The sequence below is a fragment of the Pleurodeles waltl genome, chromosome 2_2 (assembly GCF_031143425.1).
Source record: "Pleurodeles waltl isolate 20211129_DDA chromosome 2_2, aPleWal1.hap1.20221129, whole genome shotgun sequence".
NCBI classification, from domain to species: domain Eukaryota; kingdom Metazoa; phylum Chordata; class Amphibia; order Caudata; family Salamandridae; genus Pleurodeles; species Pleurodeles waltl.
The window spans coordinates 217,396,166-217,421,032 of record NC_090439.1 but is presented as its reverse complement, the minus strand read 5'-3'; the positions used below and the strand labels follow the sequence as shown (position 1 = coordinate 217,421,032).

The 24,867-nt window shown below is 43.2% G+C and overlaps 1 protein-coding gene across 29 annotated transcripts in view; it reads right to left on the bottom strand.

The window, feature by feature from the left end:
- The window catches only part of CTNND2 (catenin delta 2), a 3,139,673-nt gene that overhangs the window by 2,385,323 nt on the left and 729,483 nt on the right, over positions 1–24,867 (bottom strand). For 5 of the 29 annotated variants that reach the window (XM_069219669.1, XM_069219676.1, XM_069219679.1 and 2 more), the window contains exon 1: positions 22,509–23,083. The exons of 20 other annotated variants lie outside the window; for them this stretch is intronic. The gene's annotated coding sequence lies outside the window, so the exon portion shown is untranslated. Of the gene's footprint in view, positions 1–22,508; positions 23,084–24,867 lie in introns of those variants that run through there. 4 more of the 29 variants (XM_069219673.1, XM_069219680.1, XM_069219675.1 and 1 more) reach the window with 1 other exon arrangement.

Here is a 24,867-nt window from a genome sequence, read left to right as displayed (position 1 = left end):
GTTATTTTCTAGAGTGACTGCATGACGGACAGTCATCTGGAAGGAGTTATTTTCTAGAGTGACTGCATGACGGACAGTCATCAGGTAGAAGTCATTTTCTAGAGAGTGCATGACGGACAGTCATCAGGCAGAAGTCATTTTCTAGAGAGTGCATGACGGACAGTCATCAGGTGGAAGTCATTTTCTAGAGAGTGCATGACCGACAGTCATCAGGTAGAAGTTATTTTCTAGAGTGACTGCATGACGGACAGTCATCTGGAAGGAGTTATTTTCTAGAGTGACTGCATGACGGACAGTCATCAGGTAGAAGTCATTTTCTAGAGAGTGCATGACGGACAGTCATCAGGTGGAAGTCATTTTCTAGAGAGTGCATGACCGACAGTCATCAGGTAGAAGTTATTTTCTAGAGTGACTGCATGACGGACAGTCATCAGGTGGAAGTTATTTTCTAGAGAGTGCATGACGGGCAGTCATCAGGTAGAAGTCATTTTCTAGAGTGACTGCATGACGGACAGTCATCAGGTAGAAGTCATTTTCTAGAGAGTGCATGACTGGCAGTCATCAGGTAGAAGTTATTTTCTAGAGTGACTGCATGACGGACAGTCATCAGGTGGAAGTTATTTTCTAGAGAGTGCATGACGGGCAGTCATCAGGTAGAAGTCATTTTCTAGAGTGACTGCATGACGGACAGTCATCAGGTAGAAGTCATTTTCTAGAGTGACTGCATGACGGACAGTCATCAGGTAGACATTATTTTCTAAAGAGACTGCATGACGGACAGCCATCTGGAAGGAGTTATTTTCTAGAGTGACTGCATGACGGACAGTCATCAGGTAGACATTATTTTCTAAAGTGACTGCATGACGGACAGCCATCTGGAAGGAGTTATTTTCTAGAGTGACTGCATGACGGACAGTCATCAGGTAGAAGTCATTTTCTAGAGAGTGCATGACGGACAGTCATCAGGTAGAAGTTATTTTCTAGAGTGACTGCATGACGGACAGTCATCTGGAAGGAGTTATTTTCTAGAGTGACTGCATGACGGACAGTCATCAGGTAGAAGTCATTTTCTAGAGAGTGCATGACGGACATTCATCACGTAGAAGTTATTTTCTAGAGTGACTGCATGACGGACAGTCATCTGGAAGGAGTTATTTTCTAGAGTGACTGCATGACGGACAGTCATCAGGTAGAAGTCATTTTCTAGAGAGTGCATGACGGACATTCATCAGGTAGACGTTATTTTCTAGAGAGACTGCATGACGGACAGTCATCAGGTAGAAGTCATTTTCTAGAGAGTGCATGACGGACAGTCATCAGGTAGAAGTCATTTTCTAGAGAGTGCATGACGGACAGTCATCAGGTAGAAGTCATTTTCTAGAAAGTGCATGACGGACAGTCATCAGGTAGAAGTCATTTTCTAGAGAGTGCATGACGGGCAGTCATCAGGTAGAAGTCATTTTCTAGAGTGACTGCATGACGGACAGTCATCAGGTAGAAGTCATTTTCTAGAGTGACTGCATGACGGACAGTCATCAGGTAGAAGTCATTTTCTAGAGAGTGCATGACGGGCAGTCATCAGGTAGAAGTTATTTTCTAGAGTGACTGCATGACGGACATTCATCAGGTAGACGTTATTTTCTAGAGAGACTGCATGACGGACAGTCATCAGGTAGAAGTCATTTTCTAGAGAGTGCATGACGGACAGTCATCAGGTAGAAGTCATTTTCTAGAGAGTGCATGACGGACAGTCATCAGGTAGAAGTCATTTTCTAGAGTGATTGCATGACGGACAGTCATCAGGTAGAAGTCATTTTCTAGAGTGACTGCATGACGGACAGTCATCAGGTAGACATTATTTTCTAAAGTGACTGCATGACGGACAGCCATCTGGAAGGAGTTATTTTCTAGAGTGACTGCATGACGGACAGTCATCAGGTAGACATTATTTTCTAAAGTGACTGCATGACGGACAGCCATCTGGAAGGAGTTATTTTCTAGAGTGACTGCATGACGGACAGTCATCAGGTAGAAGTCATTTTCTAGAGAGTGCATGACGGACCGTCATCAGGTGGAAGTCATTTTCTAGAGAGTGCATGACGGACAGTCATCAGGTAGAAGTTATTTTCTAGAGTGACTGCATGACGGGCAGTCATCAGGTAGAAGTTATTTTCTAGAGTGACTGCATGACGGACAGTCATCAGGTAGAAGTCATTTTCTAGAGTGACTGCATGACGGACAGTCATCAGGTAGAAGTCATTTTCTAGAGAGTGCATGACGGGAAGTCATCAGGTAGAAGTTATTTTCTAGAGTGACTGCATGACGGACATTCATCAGGTGGAAGTCATTTTCTAGAGAGTGCATGACGGACAGTCATCAGGTAGACATTATTTTCTAAAGTGACTGCATGACGGACAGCCATCTGGTAGGAGTTATTTTCTAAAGTGACTGCATGACGGACAGTCATCAGGTAGAAGTTATTTTCTAGAGTGAGTGCATGACGGACATTCATCAGGTAGACCTTGTTTTCTAAAGGGAGTGCGTGATGGACGGAGTAACTTTGCATTGCACAATTCAACACAATTGCAACAATCACAAGACGGCCAATCTTTGTGTGGTGGTGTTGGGAAGACATTTTCTTGATAGTAAAGACCCTCTCTCCTTATGTGACAATCTGCACTCTCTTGAGGTTCTTTGGAGTGCTAAATGAGGGGTTTTACTGCGCTGAAGTTCTTTTCATAGCCAAGATTTGTTAATGGTACAAGCTAGGAACTTTCATTGTATTTGGAATGCTGTTAGCAGGGGCGTAGGCTGGTCATTAAGATGGGGGGTGGTGTTAGCTGCAGATTTCCCAACAGTCACGCTAGGACACCTTGTTAAATTTCATTATATGAGAAGCAGGACATAAGGGGAGCATAAGGGGCAGTGGAAAGAGAGAGGAGGGCGTATTCTAAGGAGCACTTAAAACACAAAATTTTTCAAACTAATTTTTAAGGCCTTCAAAACAGAGATGAGAGAAAGTGCGTGAGTATTTGTTTGTGTCTGTGTGTGTATATAATCCCGGGTGAAATCCGAAATCCCTAGAACCCAACTACTTACTACAGAATACATTTTTAGGGGGGTGTAACATCACAAACACTCCCCAAGCTACGCCCCTGACTGTTAGTCTGGGCACAGCCCAACAAGCAATTGGAGGTTGGTCCTTCAGCTGTCTCACCTCCCTATTGTTTTCAAAGAAATGTGTACGTAATATACATACATAGAGGGGCTTTTGGTCAGCAGACTTCATCCATTGCTTGGTTAGTCCACTTTTTCCTTTTACCCATCACAACATACAGCATGGGGCAGTGGGTGAGCACACCATACCCACTGGCTCTCTTCACTTTCAGTGACTGAACAAAGCCTGTACACATTGTTAACGTCTAAAATAGTTACTTTGTCTTCAGTGACAAGCTAGTTCAAAGTATGCTTTTTATATTATTTATGTTTTATGTTAACTTGAAGCATAGATTATTTATTTTGCCTGCACTTTGGTTACCCAGTTAGATGATGATTTTTTTCCATCCCATTTTTAATAGTTGCAACTATATAGTGTGAAAGTAACACTGTAACATTAAAGATGCCTCTAAGTACCTCATTAGGTTGTGATTTAATTTCCTCCTTCAAATACAATAAAAATAAAATGCATGGCACAATTGAAAGATATCTTATTTACCAAAAAGTCAGAAATCAATTCCTGTAGGGTTACTTCTCCATTTAAGAATATTTTTTCTTAAATAACGTTTATTGCAATTTCGCAAGGCAATTGTAATACAAGAATGACAATGATATGATGAATTACTTATTGCAAGTAAAGGAAAATAAAATAATAAGAAAGGATATTTTTGTTCTTATATGAAAAAAAAACAGAGAAATGGAAAAGAGTGAGAGGAAACAAAGGATGGAAAAGAGGAGAAAGAAGAGGAGGGAAAGGTAAAGATGTGAGCAAAATAGGTTAAGGGAGTGAGGAGTGCATTAAAATATGCAAAAGGTAACCAATATGAATCACATTGAACTTTTTGATGTAAGGTAGAAGATGATACAATATGTATTCTATGTTCATCAAAGACATAATTCTACTAAGTACTGATAATTTAGAAAAATCTTTCCAGCAGGAAGGAATCACTTTAAAAGCAAGTGCAATCAAAAGATCTAACAGTAGAGGCCTAATAAGTAAAATATCTATAACAAGTGCTACAGAGTCTGAAACAATATTCTGTAGTCAGGCCTTGAAACATCATAAAAAGTTTACTAGACCTGCAGGTCGAGTAACTTGAATAATCTACTCGACCATAACTGTACTGTGCTTGACCCGTAAACGGATCTCAATTGTGTGATACTAGGCAAATATTTTACAGTCACATTTTTCTGCATTCTCACATGTGAGTATATCTCCAAATATGTGAGCTCACCATTTGTTCTATGTAAAAACTTCTTTCTTTGATTAAGTGGACTAAACGTTTGCTCCATGTATAAAAAGAATCTAGCCCACATATAGGGGACACCTGATCCATTAATTGCCTCTTAGTTGCCCAATAGCATTGCTATCAGGGCAGAGGTGTTTCTAGGTTTATGTTTAAACACTCATTTTTAATAAATATATTACTAAAGCATGATGTGGTCGCACACTGTTGTTTACAGAAAGAAAACTTCCATGAAATGTCTCAAATACTTCCCACTAACTTGCAGCTTTAATGATAAAACTATACAATGTATTAACAAATCTGTGAAAATCGGGTTTCAGAAAACATTAATTCTTTGCATATCACCAAGTATAGTGTTTCGATTTGTTTTCATCCGATTAAAATATTTTTTTCATCACACAGAAGTACAAACAATGGGCTTTCACAACTACTGAAACATATTTTGAAATGTTTATACACTTGACTTAGCTATTTAAATGTTGTTGGGAAAAAACTGACAAAATCCTGGAACTCTGCAGTCAGAAAGAAAAATTAACAGTAAGACAAACTGACTTTTGGACTCTCTCTCTAAGCACAGAGTAAATGTGACAAGAAGAAGATTTAAAGGCCTCCTTCACTTTCTGACTGAGCAGAACACCTGTGCTTAGTCAACTCCTCAGAAGGGTTGAGTAGGTCTTAAATAGCTCCACCTGATAAAATATGATAGCAAGTGGGTGAGCAGAATTTTTGAGGCCTGGTAATGTAAAAGGAACATTATCTAGAAAAAAAATTCAACGTTTAGAGCAAACCGAACTCCATAACAGTTTGACATGAGAACAGTCATATAACGTGAATTAAACCAATATCAATCACCAGTCTATTTAATAGAAACTTAGAGTATTTTAAAGTTGGATTTTTGGAGATAAAGGTGCAGATTGATATAGGAATTCTATCTTTAAATGAAAGATCATTTCGTAAAGAACGTTTGGAAAGAATCCACATCGGTAACGGTTGAGCATGAAAATTATTAATCATAGCACAAAACTGTCTGATTAAAAGACGCAATGGTATAATTTAATATCTGGAAATCTAACACCATCTTCAGGTTGTGAGCATTTGAGATTAGATAGAGCAATATGTGGAGTTTTATTATTCCAAAGACATTTTGTACAAATAAAGTCAAGTTGTTTAAAGAAGTAGTTAGTAAATTTAAAGGATAGCATGGAAACAGTGCAGAGAATGTGTGGTACTGTTATTGCTTTAATAGTGTTGAGTCTTCACCACCATGATTGTTATATTGAAGCCTAGATTGATAATAATGCTCGAAAGCTGGATTTTAACATAGTAAAATTATGACAACGTGTTTCTCAAAATGTGGTGCAAGACAAAATACCAAAATATTTTGAGGTATACCCTTTAAAGTTAGTATTAGCAAATATGTGATGATAACAGTGAAAACAGAGAAGCAAAAAAATGAAGACAAGGATGAAATAAATAGAAAACCTATCTTTGCCAGGTGTCTTAACTCTCTTGTGAGATTTAAATACATCCAAAACCTCCCATGTTGGACGATCATTTACCTCGTCCATCGAGGAGGTCGTCCGGGAGGGGACTGGCCCCGCCATCAGGACACGGCCACGCCTTATTACGGTCGTAATACGGTGTGAGGCATCCTTTTGGGTTGGCAGTGCCGGCAGTGGAACCGCCTCTTCCGCAATGACTGCCAGCACGATTGCGGTCTGATTTCCACCCAATTTCAGGCTGAAATCTGATGGCAGTCATAATGCGGCGGTCTTAAGACCACCAGCACTGGCAGTCTTTTGGCACCCGCGGCTTTGGCGGTCTTGTAAAAAGACCGCCAAAATCTCAATGAGGACCATGTTAAGGGCCATGGTAATTGGAGTGTTTTATAAAGGGATTGAAATGAGTTAGGAATATCAGCATTGGTGATTGACACATAACTATCCACTTCATAGATAATCGATCCAATAGCTTTAAGCTCCATTTCCATTTTTAAATAATTGGCAAGCATTTTATCAGCTTTATAAAATGTTGATTTAATTTTGAGTAGGATATTACAAGCCTCACCTGTAGTGAGTTTGTTAAGATCTGTTTTAGCATTCATCAAATCATGTAACATGGATGAAGATTTGGTGGTAAAATAAGTCTGTTCAAGCGTCTTAATTTGTTGCAACAGTAGAACATATTTAGCATTCAGACCTTTTTTCTAGCTAGAGACCACCACCCTTATGGGGCTATGTCAAAATGTTATATTGTTGGGCTGCACTAACCCCCTCAGGCCCATGAGACCACCAGATCCCCAGGGTTCTTTAAAAATTATTTAGGGGGGTGGCTGCAAGGACCCCACCCCCCCCCCGGACCCATAGAGCAGTTTTAAAATGATTTTTAGGGGGCTACAAGGACCCCTCTCAGCCTTCAGGACCACCATCTCCCCAGGACTATTTCTAAGTCATTTATTGGGGGGAGGTCACACGGACACTTGCAAGGACCCCCTCCCCCTACCGGGACCCGGGGACCACCACCTTTCCAGGGCCAAACAATTCATTTAAAAAGGGAGGGGGCCCATGGCCCCTCTCCCTAGGACATTTTTAGCCCCAGGGACTCCATCCCTCGGGGATCGGCCACGTTTTAATGGGTGCTCTGGCCCCACCCAGTGCACTCAGTCTAAGGTTGTGGGGACTGCGGGTGGAGTCTCAAGGCCGCCGCGGTCCCACCTGCCCCTGTCTCGTGTGGGAGCCCGAATTGTTCCCGTAAGCAGGGAGCTGCTTTAAGTAGCAATGTTTTTATCTCTGTCCCTGCATGCTTTTTAATGTGCGCACAGCAGCAAATTTACTGCCGGCGCGGGGTAACACAAGGGTGCGCTGTATTCTAGGAAATACGGCTCATCCCTGCATTTTGAAAATGACGGTACGCGACACTACCAAATTTGGCGCAGCACATTGTTATTTTCTTTTAAATCTGGCCCTAGGTATTGTTGATGGATTACTACAGAGTGACAGATTTCTGACAGACACACATGGAAGCCACATTAAGCTAAAGGCTCCAAAGTGGCTTTATATGTCCGCAACGCAGTCCTAGTTAAAGTTGCACTTGCCCTGACTTTCTCTAGTCTGCACTTGTACCTCCACTTCTTTTTACCTTATTTATTGGTGCTTTCTTAGAACGCCACATGCATCACCTAAGCCACTTTGGTCACTAAAATGATCCCCAGAAATGCCTTATAAAATTCACAAACACTAATCTGCAATCTTATGTTCTGTGCCCACATTAATTTTAAGTGACCCTTAACCTGCAGACTCTCAAACTGCTCATGACCGCTCACACTGTAGTCACTAAACAAAATAAGCAAAGCCAAGAGATCTCACCTATGAGACGTATAGGCTTTTGGCAATGATTTTTAGCCAGTTAAAAAAAAAGAATCTATATTTCTGTATTTGGTTGGTGTAAAATTGTTTATTTATTTTTGTGTATTATTTTGAGGTTCAAGCCATGGAAATTGATTAAGACCGGAGTCAACGGCTTCCAGCAATGACTCAGTGAGGGTTTCTGGAATCCAGTAATGACTCTGTGAGGGTCCATAGAAGTCACAAGTTTGAAAACAGCGGCCCTAAAGCAGTTTGCTTAGTAATTAACAAAATTAGGGGTTTCCTTTTGAAATAGAAATTATGGTTGGCACTCTAAAAAGCTAAAATGAGGACACAATTCTCAAATACCTTCCTTGTCTATTTCAGTAAACATTATGACATGCAGAGTAAAATGTACTTTCAGTAGCAGCACCAGCAGCCTCACAGTTTACTGCCTAGTATTCAACAGCAGAGTCTCCATAGAGTTCTAATGAACAACTAGAGTGCTAACATTTTGTATGCAAGATAAATGTCAGGCATTCATGAAAGTTATTTTCTTGGAATTGGACTTGAATGTAAAGAATTTCCTGATGAACAGGCTGAAGTAAATGAGGATTGAGATATTACTGTAGGTATGAAATCATAGGCTTACAAATTTGAGGAGAAGTGTGGGTTTTTAGTAATTTGAGAAATAATGTATTTGCAACGGGGTCAAAAATACTTCAACAGAGTAACATCTGTATACTGCAAATGTACAGAATCCCCTTTCCACATCCATTTACTCAGCCCACTCTTCTTGACAGTCACTTAATAGTCCCACATTTTAAAACAGCACATTATTATTATTATTATTATTATAATAGAAATCTTGCATAGCACACTGCTACCCAAATAGGGTTTCCCAGTGCTTAGGCAGCAGGTAGGACAGGCAGAACAACCAGAATTAGAACATGCAGGTCGTCAGGTTCTTGCAAAAGATGTACAGTGAAGTGCAGATTCTGAAACACTTGGGTAAGGTGTTCCGCAGCTTGGGGCCGAGGAATGAAAAAGAATAACCTCCCACGCAAGCCAATTTGACTCTGGGAATCGTAAACAGGGATCAGTTGCTTGACCATAGCGAGAGAGTGGGCTGGTAGGGTCCACCAGATCTTGAAGGTGCTGCTGACCCATGCCTGACCTAGCCTTGTGCATATAGCATAATGCTTTAAACTGTATTCATGTTTTCACAGCGTGCAAATGAAGCTCGCGAAGGAGACACAACCATGAGGCACATTTTGGTAGTCAATATAGAAGCCTGGAAGAGAGAGAGAGAGAGCGAGAGAGCGAGAGAGCGCAAGAGAGAGAGAGAGAGCGAGAGAGCGAGAGCGAGAGCGAGAGAGCGAGAGAGCGAGTGTGTGTGTGTGTGTGTGTGTGTGTGTGTGTGTGTGTGTGTGTGTGTGTGTGTGTGTGTATTACAGTAACAATATACTTAGGTACCCTAATAAGGTCTAAGCTTACTTTTAAAAAAAACTAGAAATTCACTGAAAAAAACCCTACAGTTTAAGTGACATTATAGTTAGGTGTTGAAATAAGATAAAAACTAACATTTGAAAAATAAAAAAACTTCTCGAATTCACCACTTAAACTTTACTGACCTAAGTATAATTTGAGCTCCAACCATATACAGCTTATGACTATTTTTTATCACTCGAAGGAAGTTAAATTACATCATTGATGACATCACTGATGCCATCTCAAATGACATCAAGTAACTATATTTTGTGCACTTGCCATGCACTGCTTATGACCTTATATATGGCCTCTCAGACCATTCAGGATATGTTCAAATATTTCATTTATAACAACATTGATGACATCTGAAATGACATCATTCATTAGATCATTGTGCATGGCAAGTGTGCAAGTTATACTTAATTTAACTATAACTAGTGAATTTCGCTGTTTTGTAGCTTAAAATGTTATGTTTTACTTACATTTTCCTATATCTATAAGGTCATTTTAACCGTGTTTTTTAAGTGAATTTATAAGGTTGTTTTAATAGAAAATAGGATATATTTACCAACCTAACTATATACTATACCCCTATTTCTGAGGGGGCCGTAACAGGGGGTGGTAAAACAAGACCTTGTGTTACTGATTCCTTCCTGCCGATAACACCACCACCCCACTTATCGCTCATCATAGTTTTTGCCCCACAATGAGGAAAAACATGTGGGTCCCTGGATTACCTGACCCATGTCATAAGGGATTCTCAAATTCCAGGATCATTTCCGAACACATTTTTCCCCGTGTTTTTGGCAGATGAAACATGCATGCATAAAAACAATAGGCTTTACTAGGTCCCTCTTCACATCTGGTAAAGCTTTCATGTTGTAGGGAGTGCTAATGCAGAAAGAAAATGCTGAATTACCACTCCCAAAATTCACAAGGAAGCCCAAGGGGCAGATTTATTAACATTTCACTCAACGCAGCTCCGCGAGGCAACTTGCTGCACTGTGTTGCATGAATGGAGAACATCAGAAATGTGCCATATTTGCAAAGACATGGCACATTTCTGCTGCCTCCCTGTGTTGGGACATTGTGTGCTTCTAAGCACCAATGTAGGCACTCTGGTGCAAGGGTGCCTGCATTATAGGCAGGATTGTGTTGTTGCTGAAAGGGACACCTTCCTGCACAAAAACAATATTGTGAGGCATTTTCCTCTGCTGCAAATGCATCACATGTAGAAAAAGGAAATCATGACAACAAATAATGATATATATCCTCGTTACACCCCTATTGGGAAAATGTACCATTTTGATGCATTCCCAGGTTTACGCACCGTAGTAAATCTGGCACTGCGTCAAAATCCATGGGTGGAAGCATGGGAATGGCCATGCTCCACCTATGGCATGCCTTCCCAGTGCAGGGTAAGTCAAGGCTGCGATTTGTGCTGCAGTGCGTTACTCTGGATTTACTAAGTCACGCAGAGCCAGGCAAGGTGGCTTTAAGTGGCTGAGTAAATCGCACTTATGCCCTAGGGTTGCCTTGTGCCGCTTTGCGTGATCTGACCCCAACTGTGCATTTTCTATGCACGTTAAGTAAAAATTGTAGCTAGATACCTATAGTGACACTATGTTGTTCCCTCGCCCTCATTTTCAACCACATAAATATTTCTACAAAAATACCATTAGCGCTGCACATAGTTCTTCTCTGTTTTTGGTGAAAGAGCTTCATACCCCGCAAGAAATCTAATTGCATTTAATCGCATAGTATTTCTACAGTCAGCCTTGAAAAGTATGTTGTGATACGACGCCTTTGTCTCCTTGGTGGGAAATGCACTGCACTTCTCTGTTACTTTCTGTGGGCTTTTCCTGCTAATGCGCCGAGCTCCTCAGAGAATTCACAGCATCGGCCGCAAAGCACGTGACGGGACTGAATAATCTGATGTGATCATCACGTCTTCTTAAACAAGTTCCTGCTCAGCAATATATGGCCAAAAAATCCATTATCAGAGTGAATGATAGCCGGCGAGCATTCGGTGAGCAGTTAACTGTCTTCGGTAAATCATTAGTAATGACTTCATTTGGGAACAAATAAAACTGTTTATTAGGCTTAGGGAAGAGTTTGAGAAAGCTTCCCAGTGTTTTCACACAAGTGCAGAGCTCATCACGTGCTCTCAAGCCCATGAACACGTCTTGCTCGCTCAGCGCACGCTCGTGCCATGCACTAGCTGACATCTAAATCCAGTTAAACCTACAGCATGTGCTTAGGTTTACCTCTGTTTTGAAGCTCCTTATTGCTCAGGAAGAGTACTTTGTGTGGTAAGACCTTCGATTCAGAAACTTCTAATTAGCTGCAGTGGTTAATTTGTATACAAAAACAAGCCGGTGCCCAAAGCTCTCCTCTGAAACATGCGGCAGCTGAAATTGTATATGTAAGCCCAGAATACTGAGGTATTATCCTAATGCCATCTTGGGCTCTTTAATCCATTTACAGCTACCCCGTGCCCCTTCCGCTCACTCTTGCAGCTTTCTGCTTTCTCCCTTTGTGACGCGTTTTTGCTCGCCGAAACTACCTGATGCAGTAAAGTAAGTGCCTGCACCCGAAAATAAGTGCTGGTGCCGCACACCGGAAACCACCGGCTCAAATTAAGCACTGATTAGTGGAATCCTGCTGCCTGTCGGGTGGGCAAGTCTAAGGCAAACTGCTGAGTTTGCTGGTGGGTTTTGGTAACCTGCACAAGGGAGCACAGAGTCCGCACATAGAAGCCACTAGGAAAGGCAGTTGACTCCAACTGACCAGCGGCTGCCGCCACATAACTCAAGGGGTGGGGGGGGAGTTGGGGGTGGGGTAGAGCAAGGGTCAATGAAGACAAGGCAAAAATAAAAAATAAAATAAAAAACACTGATCTTGCCTCCATCCCTGCTGCCTCTGCACCTTCTCTCCTATTTTGGTGTTCCAGCATTCACTGCTGGGATACCAACACAGGCGCCCCAGAAATCCTGGCACTGTTTTCATGCAAAACCTAGCATGAAAGCAGCACCAGGATTAGTCTGAGCGGCAGTGACTGCCACTCAGACACAACCCTAGGGCCTCTGCAGTTTCTCCAGAAACCTAAGTGCGCATGTGTGTTTGCCCGACCTGAGACGGCCGGACAAATACACATGAGCCCTTAGATGCCCTCTCCCCTTCTCCCGACTCCCACCTCCTGTGGCCCAGTCCTGTTAACTCCCTGCACTGCTGGCTGTGCCAGAAACAGAAAAATAAAACGATTGACACGTGGCACTTTGTGCGGAAGGGGCGTGCAATGGGTGTTGCTGTGGGCATTCCACAGCAACACCCATTCCAATTTGACGCTGCCCCAGATTTACAAGAAATCATAAATCAGTGGCAGCGCCAAAAACTAATGCCATCCCAGGGTTGGCGTTGACATGGTGCAACGAAGAGAAATGCTTTCATTTCTCTTTGCTTTTGCCTCTTTCTATGGGTGCTGCGTTCTGCAACACACATAGAAAGAACAAATCGCCATTGAAGATTGTTTTTGTGCAGGAAGGTATCCCTTCCTGCACAAAAAACATCTCCCCCGCAACGCAGACGTCCCTGAACCACGGCACAAGGGTGGCCGTGTTGGCGCATGGCAGCTAATTTAGCGCCAGCGGAAACACAGGGATGGGCCGTATTGTAGTAAATACAGCGCATCCCTGCATTTTAGAAGAGACGTAGCGATGCGCTGCCAATTTTGGCACAGTGGCTACGCTGCGCCACTTCTTGTAAATATGAACGATAGTACGCAAACCTAATGAAGGTAAACATGCTCAAAACTAATGACTTGGAAATATATACATTATTCATTCCACAATAGGCCCTTAGTTAGAAGTGTGACAGGGACCTGCTCTCCATTTTCTTAACACCAGAAACTCACAACAGGTGACTGCTCTTCCCCATTGTCACAACAGCAGAAATCAGGGAACTACACTTCACCACATCTGCACACTAGAAACTAGTTTACTAAATTTCCCCATATTGTAATACCAGGACGCACACACTGCGACAGGGTACTGCTTTTCGCACAATTTAAACTGCACATCAGACCATAGCTCCTTAACACTACACAGAAGGGCACTAAACTCATCTCCCCTATCTGCCATCTAGTTACATTCGAGCAATATTAAACATCTGCCAACTAGACACAGACCAGCTGAAAACATGAATGCGCCCACATTCCATCACCGCAACTAACAGGGGATACCGCAATACAAACCTGTAACAATTCCACACGCAAATTACTGAGCACAGGAAGATTGCCAAACTCGAGCAACAATAGCACTTCACCAACCTCCTACAGACTTCTACTACCCTCACTAGCATTAACAACTGCATTTTCCTCCCATTAAATGCATGTAAAGTTTCAAAAACTTAACATACTGTTTAAGCTGGTACTACTTTTCTTTTGATCAGACACGAAAACAAAAACATTCCCTTAGCGGCGTTCCAAGTAAGATCGCGGGAAATGCCATTACAGGCCCAGATAACGTGATCAAGGCATCACGAGAACTTTTCAATTTCCAACACCCTGAATAAACCTAAGGTCACCGCCCTTTCTCTCTGTTACTGGGCCCTTGTTAATCTGGTGGCAGATCTCGTCTTCAAACCAAGGGTGAGCAGACCCGTTAGTTCACCGCAGTGCCCAGCCATGCCATACTGGGCTTGCATCGCAGGTCTTCTTTAGGGTTCTCTGGCCTCCTCTGTTCTTTTCACCCATCCCAGCAACAAAACATCCTGTGCTTCCCATCAGCGCATTCTGCTTCAAACACTGCTCCTAAGCACCAGTCTTCAGCACTACACGAGCCCAAGGGTGCAGGGTTCTAGCCTGGCGGCGATCCCTGACTACAGTTAGTGATAGACCTGGGTGTTCCTTGGTGCCACATGCCAGTCGTTCTTCACCACAGGCCTGCAAGCTCAGCCACCGCACAGGAGAGTTCCTTGAAGAAGTGGGTACCAGCCTTCATTTCATGTCCCTCCTGAACTTCTGAAACTTACAAGTGCTGCCTGTGTTACTCACAAATAAGGCTGACATGGACCTTTAACTCAGAGCACCAGTCTCTCTGCCATGCTGCTCTGGCCTGCGTACCTTGTGACACATTAAGATGAGCCACACACAGCGGTCGTATAACAAGAGCCACACACAGCGGTCGGATAACAAGAGCCACACACAGCGGTCGGATAACAAGAGCCACTGACGTTCGCCCCTGTCTTCCATGGTCTGGTAAGCTTGAGACCAAATAAGAGAAATCCCCAGTAGGATCTCTCCTTCATTTCTATACTGTCTAGTCCAGTAAACACAGATCCTACTCACCAGACCCGTCCAGCCAGTATCCTAGAACCCAGATGCCTCCAGTCGGTCCCAGTCCCAACACAAGCCACACTTACACTGACAAAGTTTGGCTGTGTTTGCATTGGAAGAATGTTATTTACAAATGGCATTAAAAAACACACAGTTAATTAATTAAAATCATACCATAAAAATCATATAATGTTAATCAAAAATTCAATCAGGTCTCTGCCGCCCATGCCGCATCCACGAAAAGACTGAGGACTTCTCTGCGGGCACGTAAGTAACCCCCCATTGGATGCGCTGCCATAGGTCGGAATTGGAAATGACGCACCCTGTGTGACCCCACACTCCTGGTCTTCTGCCCTCTCACCTCGCGAGGCAAGTGGGCAGAAGTGTAAACGGCCTGCAAACGCACGACCATTACGCAGAGCCCAGGCCAAGGCGGGCCCGAGTCCTAAACACCACCCCCCCTAATTGTGGGGGGAGTGCATTGCCAAACTCTTCTCTTGCTTTTGTCTTCTGCACAGCAACTGGCTTTTATCAAGGCCTGTAGACCTATACTCTTTATCTAAAGAAGTGCAAACGTATGCTTTCTGGACAATATATAATATGCAGTCTGTAACACCTCTCACCTCTGTAGACTTCTCACCAGCAGCGAGTGTTGATGCCTCTTACTGACGGATCTGAGGGTGGGCAGGCCATGACTATTCCCTCCTGATCACAGAGCTTCTCTGGACCTCCATGCAGCATTTTTCCTCTGTCAAGAACAGCTCCCAAGAGCCACCATAACCACTGCTAAATCTTCCTCCAGCGTTTTTTTTTAACAACTAAGGGCCAGATGTAGCAAGCAGTTTTGCCCATTCTGTGTCTATGGGAAAATGTGTTCGTACATCTGGCCCTTAGGGCCAGATGTACGAAAGGATTTTACCCATTCTGTGTCTATGGGAAAAAGCTTTTGTACATATGGCCCTAAGTGCCTAAATGTTGTAGAGCAGGTTCCCAATACGCGAGTCAGGAGCCATTAAGGTTGATTGCTTATTACACAAAAGGCCCTCAGTTACAGCCACAGCATGGTAGATCCCGTCAAAGCTCTATCCTCTTTCTACTTAGAAATAACCGCTAGGCCTCATGCAGCAATCAGACATCAACATCCCGTGCTTATCACATTTTAAACAAAATGGTTAATGGGATTGCCCGTATAACACTGTGTAATCCTGGGCATCTATGATTAACAAAGAAAAATTGTTTTTTATATAGGGATGAATTTTGATCTCATTATCAACTCTACAATAGAGACATAGTTCACTATTGAAGACCAAAGATTTTTTCATATGATTGTGCAGCTTGAGTCTGCTTTATTTGAATAAAGAACTGCTACACTTTCAACATATATTAGCCAAATACTGGACATTGCACAGCACACTAGACAACACATACATGAAAAAGTCAATTATTCTCAAAGTTCTTAATTCTGTGACACACATTTCACATTATTTGATTCGCTTGTGGCTATTAACATATCGGTTGTAAGGGTTATGACACCACCAGAACAACACTTTAATGTAGATATGTAGTCCTATGGTAAACAAATCAGATATATGCTTGTTTGTTTGAAGGTGGATTTTATTAACTAGATAAATCCTTATGCACTGTCCTGTTAAGGCCTAGAATAAAGGGTGCTGAAACGCAACAACCAGTTCTAAAATATGAAGTTCCTAAAATTATGAAAATATTTAACATTCGTGGATTGTTTAAGGAGCACCCTAAGGCCAGAGATAAGCCCAAAAAGTGTCTAGTGTGGCTGAATTTGGACCTTTTCAGAATTAGCATACTAGTGGATTGTGCTTGAAAATTTGATATTGAAACACTAAAGTAAAGAAATATACAAAGATCACCAGAATTAATTTGGAACTTTGAAAATAGTTTACTTTTTCATGCGTGTGCTGTCTAATGTGCTGTAGAATGTCTAGTATTTGACTGATACATGTTGACAGTGTGGCTATTCTAGATTAAGGTAAAGCAAACTCATGGTTCACAATCATGTGGAAAAGTCTTTGGTCTCCAATTGTGAACTTTGTATCTTTTCCAGAGTTGAGAATGAGAGCAAGATTAATCAACTTTCCTCTCCATCCAGACTTAACGATCTCGAGAATGTACACTAAGCCCATGCACACGTGAACACATCACATCACCACACGTAAGTTTCTGGGATGGCTGGGAAGGATGTCGTGGTCTTTATTTTAAACACAGCACACACTGGTCCTGACAACTGACATTCTGCCATTTGATTGAGACATACATTTGTGGGTGCTAAACAGTCACGCAGTCCTGGACACGACTATTCAGTGGCTTGTTTGGTAGTTTCTTTGGCACCTGGTGGTCAGTTTCAGTAGAGGGGCCAAGTATTTATTGAAGACACAGCCTACTGTAGTCTCCTCCAGTGAACATGATTCACGTATGTGTTTCCTAAAACTCTAGCCACATCCCTAAGGGCGTCAAGATACTCTTAGTATAGACAGAGGGCAAGTATCAGAAATGTGGCGAGGCGTCCGTTTAAAGTCACGGAGTCTCTGAACTGGCACACGACTGACCACACCAGGATGTCTCTAGCATCCTCTCTGTAGCACAACACCATCAATGGTGAGAAAAGACGTGTAAAACAAAGGGGACAGTGCGGTTGTCCTTTGGCAGGAGGTGAGAGGTCTTGTGTGAGCAGTGCATGCCATAATGACCGGTGCAACAACACACAAAGTTAAAACCGTTGATTATTAAATCTTTCTTTTGATTTCAGCATTGTATTATACTTTTCCCGAAAGAACACTGGGAAATGTCTGCCGGTCGCCGACTAATAGTAAACCATTGAAATGATTTTTTTTTTGCTGAAAATGCACAGCTTCAGTGCTCCCCCTTCGTGGAAGCATATAGGGCGCTGCCTTCGGCGAGCACTCCCTTTCCTTACACGGTGCACTGCAGTGCCCAGTAAAGTGACTGCGTCGTGCAGGCACGAACGCTAGGGGTGAGTTGGTATGCGCCCTCAGGAGTTCGGCTGTCATTTCCCAGGTTTATTGGTAGTTTCTTGTGTGATGGTTTATGGAGTAAGTTGCTGGCTACCACAGCACCAACGCTCATACTTACTTCTAGCCAGCTGTAAACCAGGAGTTTTCTTGCTCATTAATTTATTGATGGTTCCAAATAGTATTTAAAAAATCTGGAATATATGCACGTCCCAATTCATAGCTATTGCTACATGTTCACAGACGCACGGAGCTCAAAACAGTATCTCAAAAAGAACGTCAGGATTTCTATTTTCTATCACCTCAGTTCACGTTGCAGCTCCTGACTGTTAATCGTTCTTGTATGGTGGGTGACTGATGTATCTCTATTCCCCCTAAACTACACGCACACCAGTCAATGTGTTTCATAAGGGGGACAGAAACCACTAGACACAAGGGAGTTTTTTTTTTCTTCGTGAATTTCCACAAGGGGAGCGACCCCTTAGGCAAGGGACGTTCCCCTGGGGGGCAAATTTATTTTAGGCCATTTCTGCCCCCCCTGTCTGTTGATATCACCAGTTATTCATCTTCTATCTATTTCCTCTTCTACTTTATTTATGCTACATCAATCTTGGGCTTGACTTCGGGACTTAAACTTATAATGATAACCACTTAAGATTCCCTTCTACTTCTCTAGGCACATCTATTATTTCTTGCACCAAGGAATGGTATCTTCATTGGGTTTCAACTAACATGTCAACCTATCATTCTTGATAGTAACACTACACTTGTCTGATTATTCTTTTATTATTTGCAGCCTTGAAAAAGCCCCAGGTGAACATACCACAAGGGGGCGAAACACATGTTGGCTGTCTCGTTTTGTTTTTTCTGACAAAACTTATTGTGTAGGGAACTAATAAGTGCACTGGAAATGATAACGTGGATTCAAAATTTTATTGTCAGAACATAACCCGGCATATGAATACACTCTTTGATTTTTCCATAGAGGGTTCTCGATCATTTTGGAGTGGGAAATAGTAAATCTTACCCCTCTGAGTCCAACACTTTCCCTTCTGTTGCACAGACTGGAGTGGGAATAGTACATTTTACCCCTCTGGAGTCCAGCACTTTCCCTACTGTTGAAAAAGCTGGAGTGGAAATACTAAATTGTACCTCTCTAAAGTTCAATGCTTTCCCTACTTTTCCACATTCTGGAAATGCTTTCCCTACTGCTGAACAGACTGAAGTGCCGATTGTAAATGTTACCCCTCTAGAGTCCAATGCTTTACCTACTCTTCGAAGACTGGAGTGGGAATACTACATTTTACCCCTTCGGAGTCCAATACTTTCCCTACTGTCGCACAGACTGAAGTGGAATTAGCAACTTTTACCCCTCCGGAGTCCAACGCTTTTTTACTGTTACACAGACTGGAGTGGAACTAGTAAAATTTACCCCTCCAGAGTCCAACACTTTCCCTACTGTTCCACAGACCGGAGTGAGAATAGTATATTTTACCCCACTGAAGTTCAAAGCTTTCCCTACTGTTGCACAGACTGGAGTGGGAATAGTAACTTTTACCCCCCTGGAGTCCAATACCTTCCCTACTGTTGTACAGGCTGGAGTGGGAATAGTTATTTATAACAGTATTGAGTCCAACACTTTCCCTACTTTTGCACAGAATTAAGTGAGAATAGTAAAGTTTACACTGACTGGAGTAGGAATAGCAAAGCTTAAACCTCTGGAGTCCAGTACTTCTCCTACTGTTGTACACATTGGGGTGGGAATAGTAAATTTTACTCCTCCAGAGTCCAATACTTTCCCTACTGTTGCATATACTGGAGTGGGGCTATTACATTTTATCTCCTCCAGATTTCAACACTTTCCCTACTGTTGCACAGACTGGAGTGGGAATACTACATTTCACCTTTCTGGATTGCAATGCTTTCCCTACTGTTGCAAAGACTAGAGTGGAAATACTAAGGCCCACATTATACTTGTTGTGCGCTGCATTTGTGTCATTTTTTACACAAATGCGGTGCAAAAAAACTATAAATATGGCCCTAAATTTTACACATCCGCCTTAGAACACCACCATACAAGAAAAAGACTATAGGTGGTACATCCTTCTCCGTCCAAGCAGCAAAACTATGGAATTCATTACCCCCAACTATAAGAGCCACAGATAACTCTCTTGTCTTCAGAAAACTACTCAAGAGTTGGCTCTTTCCTTCATAACCACCTTATTCAAATAACTATGAACTGCATATGTCTATGTTGATAAATATTTTTTCAGATTATATGTATATTTCTATTTATTTATAGTTTCTTTAGAAAATATGTATTGCTACTATGTCATAACAATAAAATACACACACACTCTTTAAACCTGTATGACTAAGTATTTTTTACCCATGGTTCTAATTATGTATTGTATGTGCATATGTGTGTGTATTCATGTGCGTGTGTGTGTGTGTACATATATATATATGTATGTATGTATGTGTATATGTTTGTTTCTGTGCTTGGCATGTTCGTGGATCATTTCATGGCTCCTGGGTGGGTTGTTATACTAGATATCTATGAATTCCTGCTCTCATCTTATCACACTTATCTACTCATCACTCTTTTGTCATGTCTCTATCAAACTATCCTCCATTCTCACTCTGACTCATCCCAAATCCCTTCTACCACTTTCATCTCCTAAATATCTCTGCCTAAGCTCTTCCCTCCGCTTCCACATCTAACTCACCAAACCTCACTCTACTACTGTGACCTCCCACACAACCCTACTAAATTCTCCTGCATTTATCTCACCCTGCTACTATGCTCTCCCTAACCCTTCCACATACTCTTCCCCCTCCGCCCCCCTTTACTCATCCCAAGCCTTTGGGTTGAGTAAATGAAGGATATACTCCCAATTAACATTTCTGGATTTCTTTCCTCCTCCACCCCTCCATTACTCCAGTCAATCTAACTAACAAACTCTCATATCTGCGGCTCAAATTAACTCATAATAATACTAAAACTGTACTCATTATTTAACGATACTAATCCATCACTAATTCTTGTTGGGTTCCAGAGTAGCGTGCTACTCATCGAAAAGCGCTTTGACGCCTCGTCAAGGGTAGTAAGCGCTATATAAATACAATACAATACAATAAGGAAATAAAAAGTCACTTACACAAGTGCATTTTACAGGCCACAGTGGCATAATAACCACAAAACAAAAATATATAAACACATGTATAAAAAAAAAAAAAGCTATAGGCATTAATCATCAATCACTTGGCGTCATCAAGAAAGATGTCTATTTGCAACCAACAGTTAACTATGTAAGTACAAGGCTTTACTGCAAGCTTTGGGACAATAAGGAAACAGTGAAGCACAGTGCACTTGCAGTTCTACTATCCACTATAAATAACCTCTCCACTAGGTACAGTAATTTCACCTGGTTAAAATAATTTCTATGAGTTACCCTATATTGACTCTGGGAAAACTCTAGGAGAGCATATGTAGGCCCTGTTTGTGGTAGGTCTGAATAGTAGTAATATGTGTGGTGACCGCACATATTGCAATTATGAATTGTGTGAAAGACGGTGCGCCCCCAATATTTTCCCAGCGTAATGTTGGCATGCCAGTCCTGCCATCATAACTGCTGGAAAATGTCTGGTAAATAATGAGACTTCTGGTTTTAATCTATATTTGCTGAGGATTTTGGTGAGGTCTCAGAATAAATCTGGTGTGATAAATGTATCACTTTTCCACATCAGCCATAGCTAGGGTCTTACAATTTGCATGTTTTCCAAAGTCCAATACACGTGAGTTGTGAAACCATCTATGAGGGTCAGTCGTCTGCATGTGATGATATATCAGGACTTAGCGAACTATGATAAACACACATTTTATCCTCATCTAAACTAAAACAGGTTGGTGTCAGAAAAATCACATCGTCGGTCGGTGAATTATCTTCAGCTTTTTGCTGGTGCGGAAGACATCTTTAAGTACAAACGTGTGCAAAAAGGGTCTGTGGTCCACAAGCACCAACTTGTTAAAGAAATACACATTATTAAGTTGGTTTCACTAAAGGAATGGCAATCAGGGGTGTAGGTCGGTCATTAATATTGGGGAGGGGGGGCTTCAGATTTCCCAACAGTCACACTGGGACATCTTGCTAAATTTCATTATATGAGAAGCAGGACATAAGGGGAGCATAAGGTGCAGTGGAAAGAGAGAGGAGGGCGGATTCTTAGGGGCACTTAAAACACAACATTTTTCAAACATATCAACATTCTTAAGGCCTTCAAAACAGAGATGAGATAAAATGCGTGAGTATTTGTTTGTGTCTGTGTGTGCTATAATCCCGGGTGAAATCCGACAGACACTTCATTGTACAGACTGAAAGCTCTTGTATCCAACTATTTACTACAGAATACAACCCCCCACCCCCAAGAAACTACGCCCCTGATGGCAATCCAAGCTTTGACCTGGCCTGCAACCCCCCCCCCCCCCCCCCCCCCCCCCCACACACAACTAGTATTAAGAAATTCGGACACCGGCTTACGTGAAACCTTGCCACATACAAAAACATGCAAAAACTTTATCGCTCTCAATAAGTGACTCCAGAGAATCTGTTTAACATATCCTTGGCCATAGTGGCAGGAAAGTCATTATCTCACTTGTTTAACTAGACATAAAAGTGCCCTTTCATCTAACTACTTGGGGATTACACTGACATCCTCTGTGGGCGGCTCGAACACTTCCTCTGCCTGGCCACACGCATACAATAGCAATGCGTGGAAAGCGTCACAAACTTTGCCAGCATGGTTAAAGACGCGCCGAGACCTCTATTACTGCGGGCAGCTGAACGTCAATAGCAGGTTATAATGTTACCTCAGCAGCAGCCGTCACAGGCAAGGGCTCCGGTGACACTCCCCCCCCCCCAAAACAAGCACTCCTGGAAGAGCCGGGGAGGACGGGCACTGCTGCGAGGACTCACTCCTCAGGAGCGCCGGCGAAGCCCCGGCAGCTGGACCCCGACAACCCACAGCCGCTCACAGCCCGAGAGGAACCGAGGAGAGGAAAGCCATCTTTGGGAGGAAAGGCAGCGAAGGTGACGGAGTCGGCTGCAGCAGCCAGCAGTCCCTCGGCTCACGCCCGTCCAGCGATATTGATGGGAGACGCCACGGGCACAGTGGCTGCAGACTTGGAGCCGAGCACGATGGAGTTCAGCCAGGCACAAAGGTCTCCATGGAAACGGCGAATTTAGACCCCCACCGGCATTATTTATGCAACATTTCATCAGAAAAGGACCCTCCCCCTAGCCAGGCCAGTGGAGTCTACAATTTTCCAATCTCGCCCGCTCTGCTTCTACTTTCCTTTATTTCTAGCACGGCTCTTGGCTGCTTCCACCGAGCTTGGCTCAGACAAGAAACGCGCCCGCTTCGCACTGTTTGGGTGCCATGTTTGAGCTGACGGAGAGGGGCGGCGGCGAGCGGGATGCGACGGTGAAGAGGGAGCACGAAAGGGCAGAGCGCTGGGGAAGACAACTCCTGGGTCCTTTAGTGAGGGGAAGGAGTGCGAGGGAAGAGGTAATGAAAGGGGAAAGTGAAAAACGGAGCAAGCTTTAAAACACAAAGTGCCGAGGATTGAGTTGAGAGCCGGGAAGAGAAACAGAAGGAGAACGTTAAATGGAGAACGGGAGAAAGTGAGAGAAAAAAAGTCAAGCCTTTTAACGAGCTAGGGATTCAGAGACAAAAGAAGAGGAAGAAGAAAGTGGCAGTATCCACTGGGCAAGCAGCGGAAATGAATACCGAGCTCATAAAGTACCCTGAATGGCTACTTTTGAATATTAGCAAGCTTAACATGTTTATGTTTTTATACGCACTTCGGTTCTTACTTGTGCCCGAGTGCACCTCTTAATTGTTCCTTGTGCCCGAGTGCACCTCTTGGTTGTTCCTTGCATCTGAGTATACCTCTTGGTTGTTCCTTGCATCTGAGTATACCTCTTGGTTGGTCCTTGAGCCTGAGGGCACCTCTTGGTTGTTCCTTGTGCCTGAGGGCACCTCTTGGTTGTTCCTTGTGCCTGAGGGCATCTCTTGGTTGTTCCTTGCATCTGAGTATACCTCTCGGTTGGTCATTGTGTGTGAGTGCACCTCTTGGTTGTTCCTTGTGCCTGAGTGTTCCTCTTGGTTCCTCTTGGTTGGTCCTTGTGCCTGAGTGCACCTCTTGGTTGTTCCTTGCATCTGAGTATACCTCTTAGTTGGTCCTTGTGCCTGAGTGCACCTCTTGGTTGTTCCTTGCATCTGAGTATACCTCTTGGTTGGTCCTTGAGCCTGAGGGCACCTCTTGGTTGTTCCTTGAGCCTGAGGGCACCTCTTGGTTGTTCCTTGTGCCTGAGGGCACCTCTTGGTTGTTCCTTGTGCCTGAGGGCATCTCTTGGTTGTTCCTTGTGCCTGAGGGCATCTCTCGGTTGGTCATTGTGTGTGAGTGCACCTCTTGGTTGGTCCATGTGCCTGAGGGCACCTCTTGGTTGTTCCTTGTGCCTGAGTGTTCCTCTTGGTTCCTCTTGGTTGGTCCTTGTGCCTGAGTGCACCTCTTGGTTGTTCCTTGCATCTGAGTATACCTCTTAGTTGGTCCTTGTGTCTGAGGGCACCTCTTGGTTGGTCCTTGTGCCTGAGGGCACCTCTTGGTTGGTCCTTGTGTCTGAGGGCACCTCTTGGTTGGTCCTTGTGGCTGAGTGCACCTCTTGGTTGGTCCTTGCATCTGAGTATACCTCTCAGTTGGTCACTGTGTCTGAGGGCACCTCTTGGTTGGTCCTTGTGTCTGAGGGCACCTCTTGGTTGGTCCTTGTGCCTGAGGGCACCTCTTGGTTGGTCCTTGCATCTGAGTATACCTCTCAGTTGGTCACTGTGTCTGAGGGCACCTCTTGGTTGGTCCTTGTGCCTGAGTGCACCTCTTGGTTGTTCCTTGCATCTGAGTATACCTCTTAGTTGGTCATTGTGTCTGAGTGCACCTCTTGGTTAGTCCTTGAGCCTGAGGGCACCTCTTGGTTGTTCCTTGTGCCTGAGTGTTCCTCTTGGTTGGTCCTTGTGCCTGAGTGCACCTCTTGGTTGGTCCTTGCATCTGAGTATACCTCTTGGTTGGTCCTTGTGCCTGAGTGCACCTCGTGGTTCTTCCTTGTGCCCGAGTGCACCTCTTGGTTGTTCCTTATGTCTGCATGCATCTCTAAACTGTTGCCCAGTAACAAACA